The sequence below is a fragment of the Hemiscyllium ocellatum genome, unplaced genomic scaffold, assembly GCF_020745735.1.
Source record: "Hemiscyllium ocellatum isolate sHemOce1 unplaced genomic scaffold, sHemOce1.pat.X.cur. scaffold_251_pat_ctg1, whole genome shotgun sequence".
Classification (NCBI taxonomy): domain Eukaryota; kingdom Metazoa; phylum Chordata; class Chondrichthyes; order Orectolobiformes; family Hemiscylliidae; genus Hemiscyllium; species Hemiscyllium ocellatum.
In genome coordinates, this window is record NW_026868120.1 from 90,741 (window position 1) to 102,615 (window position 11,875).

Below are 11,875 nucleotides of genomic sequence, written 5' to 3' on the forward strand. Positions count from 1 at the left end.
CTGTTTTTTTCATCTCAAGTGCAGTGAATTGAATTGGTTTGTGACTGCCATCTGTGATTCTGTGTGCATCATGACGAGGGTGAGGTGGACAATCGGCTCAACGCTTCTGGCTGAGGATGGTGCAGATACTGCATCTTTTACACTGACGTACAGGGCTGTTCCTTTATTTAGGGTGCGGATATTTCTGGAGTCCTCTCTTCCAGTAAGTTATTTAATGGTCCATCGACTGTTATGCATGGATTTGACAGGCTGACAGAGCTTAGATCTGATTTGTTAGGCTTGGGATCATTTCTCCCTCTGCATCAGATGTTAGTCCTGTTGTTTGGAGTGTAACCAGTCAAGTGTGGTCGCATTAATGTGTTGTCATCAGGCTTAGGTGCACGTGATTCCGACCCTGGCATGTTTACCCACACTCGTCACTGAACCATGGATCGGCTTGATGGTAATGGTGGACGGATGGATTATCCTGAGGAAATAGTTACAGATTGTCATTGAAAACAATTCTGCTTCTTCTGCTGCTGTGATCTACATCATCAGATGATAATCCAGTTTAAGCCTGAATATTTGCAATTCAATTCTACTGACTGTTCCCCATTTCACACCGAGACCCATTCACCCGTCAGCCCTGTGTTCAGTGACCTACTCTGGTGTATGATGTGGAAATACTTCCATTTTCATATTCTTATTCTGCTGGAAGTCTTTCCTTGGTGCCACGCCTCCAAATTTTTGCATAAACTCAATCCATTTAAGGTACTAATCCGAATCTTCTCCTTTCCAAAGTGCCATGTTCTGTGTTCGAAGTGAACGTGTTTCCCTCTGTTCTTCTCCTTGACCATGACTCAGAGCTCTGTAGTGTCAGTGATGCCAACCTTATGCAATTTCAGAATCAATGAACTTCTGCACCATGCGTTCAGTTCCCAGTGTACGGCACTCCATGGTGGACAAGATGTTGGGGCATCTTTGACATACATCATTGTAAATTGTTCAAAAACAGAAATTGCTGAAGAAATTTCTAAAGATGTTGCAGCATTTTCCGGAGTGAATGCAGAGTTAAACTTTCAGGTCCAGTGAACATTCTGTAAAGCTCCCAGTATCTCCAACATGTTTATAGTCTTATTTCCAGTATCCATAGTCATTTGTTTAATTGAAAATTTGTTCTGTGCTTATTCATTTCTGGTGAAACTCAGCAGGTCTGTCAGCATCTGCAGAGACAGAGAAACAGAGTTAGCGCTTCCAGTCCAGTGTGACACTTCTTCAAAACTGAATACAATTGCAAAATGGTCTTTTAATCCCTTGCGAGAAGAGCGGGATGGGTGGCAGGGAAAAGAGAGTGTAACAAAAGATAAACGGGCTTTTAGCAGTGGTGAATGAGAAGCTACTGAAAAACGGATTTAAATTAAGTTGTGAATGGGGGAAAGGTGTTCTCTCTATTGATTGCAAGATAAAGAAGACACAACCACACACGGTCATAGGGAGGCCAGGAGGGAGAATGTTGACTATGAGGTATTATATAGGTCTGGCCACAGATACGTTTTCACTATAGTGATCATCACACCCTTCAGACAAAGAAATTCAGATGCTTGACTTCTTACTGGCACTAGTAAGCGTTTCATGCCGCCTTAGTATTGTAACATGGAGAAAAACAAATAACAGTATGAAGTTTGGGCTGAGTGTTGGTTACCTGTCATGTTGAAGGAAGTTCCAAATTTGCAGTGCTTATCTTTAATTGCTTGTTCTTGAAGTTAGTATCAGATAGAGTGTAGAAGATTGCGGGCTGACATTGTAGAAATTTATAAAATCATGAGAGGAATGGATAGGGTGAATAGCCAAGATCTTTTCCACGGGCTGGGGGAGTTCAAGCATAGAGGGAATGGGTTTAAGGTGTAAGAGGGAAGATTTAAAAGGGACGAAGGGACAACGTTTCTACACAGAGTGTGGTGTGGGTATGGAATGGGCTGCCAGAGGAAGAATGGTAGATGTGTATACAGCTGCAACATTTAAAACTCATTTGGACAAACATATGACTGGGAAAATCTTAGAGGCATATGGACCAAATGAAAGCAGATGGGACTAGTATAGTTTGGAAAACTTGCCCAGCATGGACATTTGGAAAAGCTTCACGCAGAGTCAGTGTGGGTTTGTGAACGGGAAATTATATTTTACCCTGTAAAATCATGCAAAGTGTTTCTGGAGATGCCTGAGAATGTAACAAGTGTATTTGATAAAGGGGATCTGGTAGACACCAGGCTTTCCAGAGATTTTCCACAAGGTATCACAAAATAAAAGTTCTTACACAAAACAGAAGCACTAGGACGTCGGATACTGTAGTAACATGGGGTGATGACTGGTTAACACAGAAATCGAAGAGTCAGGATTAATGGATCTTTATTATAAGGGAATCTGCTGGAATACCACAAATATCAGTCCAATGGCATCAGTTATTGACAATCTATACTGATAGCCTGAAGGACGGAGCTGAGTGCAATATGCATCCGAGTTTGAGGATGACACTGAGAATCAAAAGGCAGCTTGTTAATTAATGGAGAGGACTTCCAGAAAAGGAGCAGTACAAAGGGATTGGAGTCTTCCTGTGTATGAAACATAAAGTTAGCATGCTGATGCAGCAAGTAACTAGGTTGTTACATTAGGCAGCTTCCTGGGATGGAAGGGTTTAGTTATTGAGAATCTCTAGAATGGTGAGGTGATCATCCATTGGGGTTTAAATGAATGATGAGTGACACTGCTGAAACATACAAGACACATTCCTGGGCAGACTGTCACAATCGAGGATATAGATACCGAATCAGGAGTATCGATTTCAATCTGAGATGCAAACCGATGTCTTCTCTCGAAGGTAGTGAATGTCTGGAATTTCCTGACCCAGAGAGGTATGGAGGGATACAAGGCATCGGCAAGAAAGTGGAGCTGAGCCCTGGAGTAGATCAGCCATGTTTTCATTAAATGACAGGGCTAGCTTGAGAGGCCGATTGGCCTACTCCTGTTCCTATTTATTAATTTAACACGCTCTGCTATTGGAAAGTAATGGGTTATTTTCCTGGAAATCGTGTTGTAAAATGTTGTATTCAGGGAGACCAGAGGATTTGTTGTTTTAACCCTGGGTGGAGTATGGGGCTGTATTCCCAGCGTATCTGGGGCTGCAATATGTCCCACATTTGGAGCAGACGTTACAGAGAGGGGAAGCCTGGAAACAGTGATTGCGGGGTGGTGGGGGCACTTTCTGGCCCAGCCTACATTTTCCAAGTACATTTCCACAACTGCACCTAAGTATGGGAGTGGCCTCGATCTGCCCCTGTGTAGCAGGTCTGAAGGGCTGAATGGAACATCAGAACACAGGGCTGAGGGACACGAGGGGGCCATTCGGCCCTTTGGCACTAGTCCACCAGTAAATAAGGTCGTGGCACATCTCATTGTGGTCCCAGTTGCACTTTGCTCTCCATGCACCATTATCCCTGAGTCACCTGTCTGTAGACAATCAGACAAAGCCAGCCTCGGTATAATATAAATATCTGACCATCCCAAACATCTGGAAAAGAGAATTCCCACTGGAATGAAATATCATTTTATGAATTTCTCCTAATTCATGCTCTGAATGAGGATGGAGGGTGTCACTGTTTCCTTTTCTCGTCCCACTCCTCCACTGCTCACAACAAATTTTAAATGTAACCAGGTTGGTGATTTGGCTGATGATAAAGTACTCAGACTGGGGGAGGTTCAGTGATAGGAACAAGACGGAGATTTCTTTAGTCAGCCACACGTAACTAATAGAACTAACGGATGCACCACATGGTGGATCTGTGGTTAGCACTGTTACCTCCCATCGCTATGGCGCTGCGTTCAATTCCAACCTCGGACAACTTGGATTTCGAACATTCTCCCCATGTCTGCGTGGGTTTCCTCCAAGTGTTCCAGTTTCCTCCCACAGTCGAAAGATATGCAGCTTAGAGTGGATTATCTATGCTAAATTGCCCATAGTGCCCAGGGATGTGTACATTAGATAGGTTAGTGATGGGAAATGCGGGGTTACATGGATAGAGTACGGGGGGCCAGTCCAGGGGGGATACAGTTCCGAGGGTCAATGTGGACATGATAGACGGAATGTCCTGCTTCCACACTGCAGAGATTCTATACAAATGACGAGAAGTTTGGATTATACAAACACCCAGTGGGTATCTATCTGATCCACTCTCCTCTAGGTTTTGTATGTTTCAATAACATCACCTCTCATTCCAAGAGTAATCTCTTAAAGCCTTCATAATATAAGACCCTCTTCCCTGGAATACATAAAGTGAAGCATCTCCGAACTGCTTCCAAATTAATTATGTCCTTTCTCAGGTAAGGAGACAAAAATAATCTCACACTCACTTGAGGTTAATTTTTGTTTTCTCTGTGGTGAGACTATTTGGAACTCTCTTCCCAACAGAGCATTGGAGGCAGAGATATTGAATATTTTTGAGGCACAGACAGAAGGTTCATAAGCAAAAACAGAGTCGAGGATTATCGAGGAATGGGCAGCAATTTACAGTGTAGGGGAAAGTGTAGACAGTGGCACAAAATCACACTTCTCCAGAACTTCCAGGAATATAATGCAAACCAAAATGATAATATCGATAAAATGTTAAAGGAGAAATCCAAGATGTCGGCGATCCAGAAGGTCTTCTTTGTTGGGCTCTGCATCACAGCACGGGCAAAGTGGTTCCCGAACCTACTCTATTCCAGCAATTTACATAAAATTCAACACTAAAAGGGTGATAGAATCTTTATTAATCCCATTTTATCAAGTGGAAATGACAGAATTTGGAAAAGGATGAGTAAGTCGTAACACACGGTGCACCCGTCAGAAGCATCGAGCATACCTGAGGCGATATCTGCAACCCACTCTGCTCGTTCCCTGGACCCAGTTACTCACCCAGGTCTTGGTCACTGAGTTCATCAAGTTACGTAAAATGATTGAAGGCATGATTGAAGAAAAGTTCAGCCACGGCTAGAACCACGACCACTCTCAGATGCGCTCCAAAAACTTGAGAAGCAACTTGACAGCCTTGGAAACAAAATGGACGATGTCAAGCGCCAAACTGCATGAGAGAGTCTGTGATCAATTCCTCACAAGAGAGGATCCTCATCATTGAAAAACAGGTCCGTATCTTTACTGAACATGATGACGACCTTGAGAACAGGGGCAGGATGAAGAATGTTCACATCGTCGGTCTGTTGGCCCAGACAGCAGGTGGTCAGCCAGTCAGTATTTTTCGAGAACTGGGTGCAGTGATTCCTTCACTTCGAAACTGAAGAGACACGAATGAAGACTGAGACAGTTCATCGGGTTACGGTGCACAGGTCAGGCTCAGACCAGCGTTCTCACCCTGTCCTCATGCTGTTGCATAGTTATGGGGATAAACAAAGACTAATGGAAGCTTCCAGAACCCAGGGGAAAGATCCAATGGCTTTAAATCACGGGGTCCAGGATTATGTCCTTTCAGGATTTTCAGCGGCGGTGATTCTGAAAAAAAATCATTTGATGATATAGAACATAGAACATTACAGCGCAGTGCAGGTCCTTCGGCCCTCGATGTTGCGCCGACCTGTCATACCAATCTGAGCCCATCTAACCTACACCATTCCATGTACGTCCATATGCCTGTCCAATGACGATTTAAATGCACTTAAAGATAGCGAATCTACTATCTTTGCAGGCAAATCATTCCATACCCTTACTACTCTCTGAGTAAAGAAATTACCTCTGACATCTGTCCTATATCTATCTCCTGTTGTTGTGGTTCTGTTCGCCGAGCTGGAAGTTTTTGCTGCAAACGTTTCGTTCCCTGGCTAGGGAACATCATCAGTGCTATTGGAGCCTCCTGTGAAGCGCTGCTTTGATGTTTCTTCCGGTATTTATAGTGGTTTGTTCTTGCCGCTTCCGGGTGTCAGTTTCAGCTGTAGTAGTTTGTATGTGGGGTCCAGTTCGATTCATGAATGGCATTCATCCACAAACTCCATTAACAGACACATGGACCTGGACCCCATATACAAACCACTACAGCTGAAACTGACACCCGGAAGCGGCAAGAACATCCATCAACAGACACATCGAACTGGACCCCACATACAAACTACTACAGCTGAAACTGACACCCGGAAGCGGCAAGAACAAACCACTATAAATACCGGAAGAAACATCAAAGCAGCGCTTCACAGGAGGCTCCAATAGCACTGATGATGTTCCCTAGCCAGGGAACGAAACGTTTGCAGCAAAAACTTCCAGCTCGGCGAACAGAACCACAACAACGGACACCCGAGTTACAAATCTTCAACCAGACTTTAAATATCTATCACCTCTCAATTTAAAGCTATGCCCCCTCATGATCACCGTCACCATTCTTGGACAAAGGCTTACCTATCTAAACCTCTGATTATCTTATATGTCTTTATTAAGTCACCTCTCAACCTTCTGCTCTCTAACGAAAACAGCCTCAAGTCCATCAGCCTTTTCTCGTAAGACCTTCCCTCCATACCAGGCAAGATCCTTGTAAACTTCCTCTGCACCCGTTCCAAAGCTTCCACATCCTTGTTATAATGTGATGACCAGAACTGTACACAATACTCCAAGTGCAGCCGCACTAGAGATTTGTACAGCTGTAGCATAACTTCATGGTTCCGGAATTTGACCCCTCTATTAATAAAAGCTAAAACACTGTATGCCTTCTTAACAACCCTGTCAACCTCGGTGGCCACGTTCAGTGATCTATGTACCTGGACACCGGGATCTCTCTGCTCATCCACACTACCAAGAATCTTACCATTCGCCCAGTACTTTGCATTCCTGTTACTCCGACCAAGGTTAATCACCACACACTTGTCCGCATTAAACTCCATTTGCCACCTCACAGCCCAGCTCTGCAGCTTATCTATGTCTCTTTGTAACCTCCAACATTTTTCCTCACTATCCACAACTCCTCCGACCTTAGTGTTGTCTGCAAATTTACTAACCCTCCCTTCTACGCCCTCATCCAGTTCGTTTATAAAAATGATGAACAGCAGTGGACCCAACACGTCCCGTGTGGTAAACCACTACTAACTGAACTCCAGGATGAGCATTTCCCATCAACCATGACCCACTGACTTCTTTCAGCAAGCTAATTACGGATCCAAAGTGCTATACCTCCCACAATCCCATTACTCCGCATTTTGTACAATAGCCTACTATGGGGAACCTTATCGAATGCGGTGCTCAAATCCATATATACCACATAATCCGGTTTACTCTAATCTACCTGTGTGGTCACCTTCTCAAAGCACGCAAGAAAGTTTGTGAGGCACGACCTCCCCTTCACAAAACCGTGCTGACTATCCCTAATCATTTTATTCTTTTCTAGATTATTATAAATCCTATTCCTTACAACCTTTCCCAACACTTTACCAACAACTGAAGTAAGGCTCACTGATCTATAAGTAACAGGATTATCTCTACTCCCCTTCTTGAAGAGGGCAACCACATTTCCCATTCTCCAGTCTTCTGGCAATAGTCCTGTAGACAATGACGATTTAAAGATCATTGCTAAAGGCTCGGCAATCTCCACCCTGGCTTCCCAGAGGAACCTAGGATAAATCCCACCCGGCCCAGGGGACTTATCCACTTTCACACTCTGCAGTATTTCTAATATCTCCTCATTGTGAACCTCAATCACACCTTGTCTAGTAGCCTGTATCTAAGTATTCTCCTCGACAAGATTGTCATTTTCTTGAGTGAATATTGTTGAAAAAATTTAGTGCTTCCCGTATTTCCTCTGGCTCAACACACCACTTTCCACTCCTATCCTTGATAGGCCCTAATCTTACTCTCGTCATTCTTTTATTCCTTAAATACATATAGAAAGCCTTAGAGTTTACCCTGATCCTATCCGCCAACAACTTCTCATGTCTCCTCCTGGCTCTTCTGTGCTCTACCTTTAGGTCTTTCCTGGCTACCTTGTAACCCTCAAGCGCCCTAACTGAGCCTTCACATCTCATCCTAACATAAGCCTTCTTCTTCCTCTTGACCAGAGATTCAATTTGCTTCACAAACCATGACTCCCACACTCTACATCTTCCTACCTGCCTGACAGGTACATGCTAATCTAGGACAAACGGTAGCTTTTCCTTGAATAAGCTTCACATTTCTAATGTGCCTATCCCCTTCAGTTTCCTTCTCGCTCCTATGCTTCCTAAATCGTGCCTAATCGCATCGTAATTGCCTTTCCCCCAGCTGTAACTCTTGCCCATTGCTATACACCTATCCCTTGCTATCACTAAAGAAAGCATAACGGAAATTGTGATCGCTATCACAAAAGTGCTCACCTACTTCCAAAACTAACACCTATCAAGAGAAGAGTAAGGGAACTCGGGAATCAGTATTCCCTCTGGTACCCAATAGTTCTCCGTATTACATTTAATGGATCCATGAACTTGTCTGACTGTGCAGAGAAAGCAAAAACTTTTAAATTCCCCGGTCGATTTTGTTCAGTTTTTTGTTTTTTTTATATATTTAATTTTGTGAGCTTGTCAGTTGTAATAGTTTTAGACTGTGTATTTTTTAAGCTCAATGAGACTTTGTTTTTTAATTAGTAATTAGAGTTATTCCTCTCTCGAGTTCAAATGTTGCTACAGTGCGTTGGGGATAATGATGTGCTTAAATGGTGTACCTGGAACATTAAGGGGATCCACTGGCCAGTCAAGAGGAAAAATTTACTTTCTAGTCTTAAAAGTAGAGAGGGTGGATGTTTTCTATTGCAGGAAATGCAGCTTGACGACAAGGAACATTTGACGTTACAACAGGGCGGGTTTGAATTTTTTTTTGCGTCTTTTAATACTAGGAGTAGGGGAGAAGCCATACTGGATAAGAAGAATCTTCCATTTAAATTACTAGATTGTATTTGATACTCACGGGAGGATCATAATACCCCACGCCTTGAACTATGGTAAATAATCCAATATTTTAAATTGTATTTGCGACCCACCCCCACCCCGGGCGCACACTCTAAAAATCCTGGTAGATGCATTTTCCAAATGCAGTTATCTTGCAACATGGCACATTATCGTAGAAGGAGATTTCAACTGTCTTATGGACTCCACGGTGAGCAGAATGTCCAAAGGTCCCTCAAAATCCTCGTTATAATGTTAGTAATTGGAAGATTTGTGTGCAGAACTAGAGTTGGTGGCACATCTAGCTCACAAGTAGGGCTTTTATTTTCTTCTTTAACCCGCTGAACTGCCACACGAGGGTTGATATCTTCCCCATCCCTGCAACAATCTTAGATTAGGTGGCATGCTGCACAATTGGGAATATTACCATTTCTGACCATACTTATGGATTAAGGTTAAGGGCAATACAACAGATTCGAGACACCGGCGAATATATCCCGTTATTCTGAAGGCTAGTTAGTTCATTGAATATTTCTGTAATTAATTCAGATCTTTCTTAGCCGTTAATTCAGATTCAACCAGTAACCCATCCATTCTATGGGAAATTGCTGAGGCTTATGCCAAGGAAATAACTATTCCTGAGGATGCAGCAGAAGGGGAAGCAGGAACGTTGGTTTGAGGCACAGCTGAGGGCAACCGAGAGGGCATACTGTGATAGACCCTCAGTGTCTAATCTGCAGAGGATCACAACGCTTCGGTCTACAGTGAATTCCACGCTCACACAGACAGCCAAGAAGGAACTTACTTTTGCAAAACAAAGGCAGTTTGAACATGGTGATAAGCCAGGCAAGTATTTAGCCAGGAAAACGACCGCCTCTCTCAAGCCAGTACATCAATTAGGGAAGGTACTGGGACAATTACCTTCAATTAAAAAAAATAATATCTCCTGTTCGAGATTTTTCAGACTTGCCATAATGAGGATAGATGGATTAAGATGGAGTCATTTTTCAAGAACCTGGGTCTCCAGGAGTAACCCCTGAATAAGTTGTGTGTCTTAATGCACCATTGTCAGTGCAGCAGGTGTGAAGCAGCTGCAGAAAGTAAAGGCATATATTCCTGACAGATTTCCTAGTAAATTTTATAAATAATTTATAAACCTATTGTCAAGGCTGATGTTTGACATGTTCCGTCACTCATATAGTCACGAACGCCTCCCTCCATCCTTAAGAGAGGCTCATACCTCTCTGATGCTGAAGAAAGGAAGAGCCTGGAGGATTGTGCTTCTTACACGCCAATCTCACTTTTAAATGTTGATTTCAAAATCCTATCTGAGACACTTGCATGAAGGCTGAAATCATTGCTGCCTTCCGTTGCTAAAGAGGAACAAACAGGTTAAATAAAGGGCCGCAGAACTTCCGACATGTAAAGAGTTTAATCAATATGATCCAGAGTGTCAACAACAATCTATCCAGGGATTATTGATCCCTTTAGAGGAGTGCAAGCATTTGATTGAGTTGAGTGGCCGGATCTCTTCTGTACATTAGAACGGTTTGGTCTACGTAAAGTTTTTATCAGGTTGGTGAGGGTCCTTTACCGCCATCTTCTGACTGTGGTTCTCACTAATTGTGTGCCAATCAGTAATATTAATATTTCTCCAGGCAGCCGACAAGGTTGACACCTTTCACCATTGTTGTTTACGTTGGTGATTGAGCCACTGGCTGAGGCCATCCGACCCATAAGTGGGATAGACGTCTCGTAAGATTACATTGTATGCAGATGAGGGTCTTATGTATTTTTGTCAAATCCGCATTTTCGGTAGTCCATGTGATGCAATGCATTAAATCACTTGTTGCCTTCCGGGTGATAAGATTAATTTTACAAAGTTGGAGGCCATGCCTATGGGAGGTCTTATGGAAATCCCTGATACTGAGGCCAAATCCTGGTTTCCTTTTAAATGGTCACAGGGGTGGATTCCCTATTTCAGTATATTCATGACATCTGCCTTTGATCAGTTATTTAACGTGAACTATGTCCATTTGTTTGACAAAATTAAACAAGACGTTCAAAGATGGGAGGCATTTCCAATATCCTGGCTAGGTCAGATAGCTGTTATTAAAATGAATGTCCTTTCTCATTTCCTACACCCCATGTGAATGCTTTCTTTGAAAATTCCCAAACAGATGACGCATGTGGGTGGCCCGGTGGCACAGTGGTTAGCACTGCTGCCTCACAGCGCCAATGACCCGAGTTCGTTTCCTGGCTCACGCTACTGACTGTGTGGAGCTTGCACATTTTCCCCGTGCCTGCGTGGGTTTCGTCCCACAGTCCAAGGATGTGCAGGTCAGGTGAATTGGTCATGCTAAATTGTTGGGTGAATGGCATAAATGTAGGGGAATGGGTCTGGGTGAATGGTGGGTCTGTATGGACTTGTTGAGCCAAAGGACCTGTTTCCACACTGTAAGTAATTTAATCTAACATTTTTTTTAGGAAAAGAATGACTGGTTTAGCTCTTTTATTTGGCACTAGAAGCGATTCTTTATCGAGCTAACAAAATTGCAACTGTCCCACAGACTGTGGGGAGTTGATTTTCCAGACTAAAAACAATCAATTAAGTTTTTTCTCATCATATTTGAGTGCCTGGGCCGCTGAGGTCTCGGCATCAATATGGCTAGACATTGAGCTCTCCTATATGAACCTATTGGCAAGGCTGATGTTTAACATTTTCCATCACTCATACAGTCACGAACCCCTCCCTCCATCCTTAAGAGAGGCTCATACCTCTCTGAAAGGAAGAACCTGGAGGATTGTGCTTTTGAACCCTTATTAGTCTGTTGTTATTAGATAAAATGACAACCTTTATGGAGTATTGTCATAAATTAATAATGATCAATACTGTTTCAGAATGAAGGACAATGCGTCAGATTGAGGGCAATACAGCCAAAACCATGTTTCTTACCCC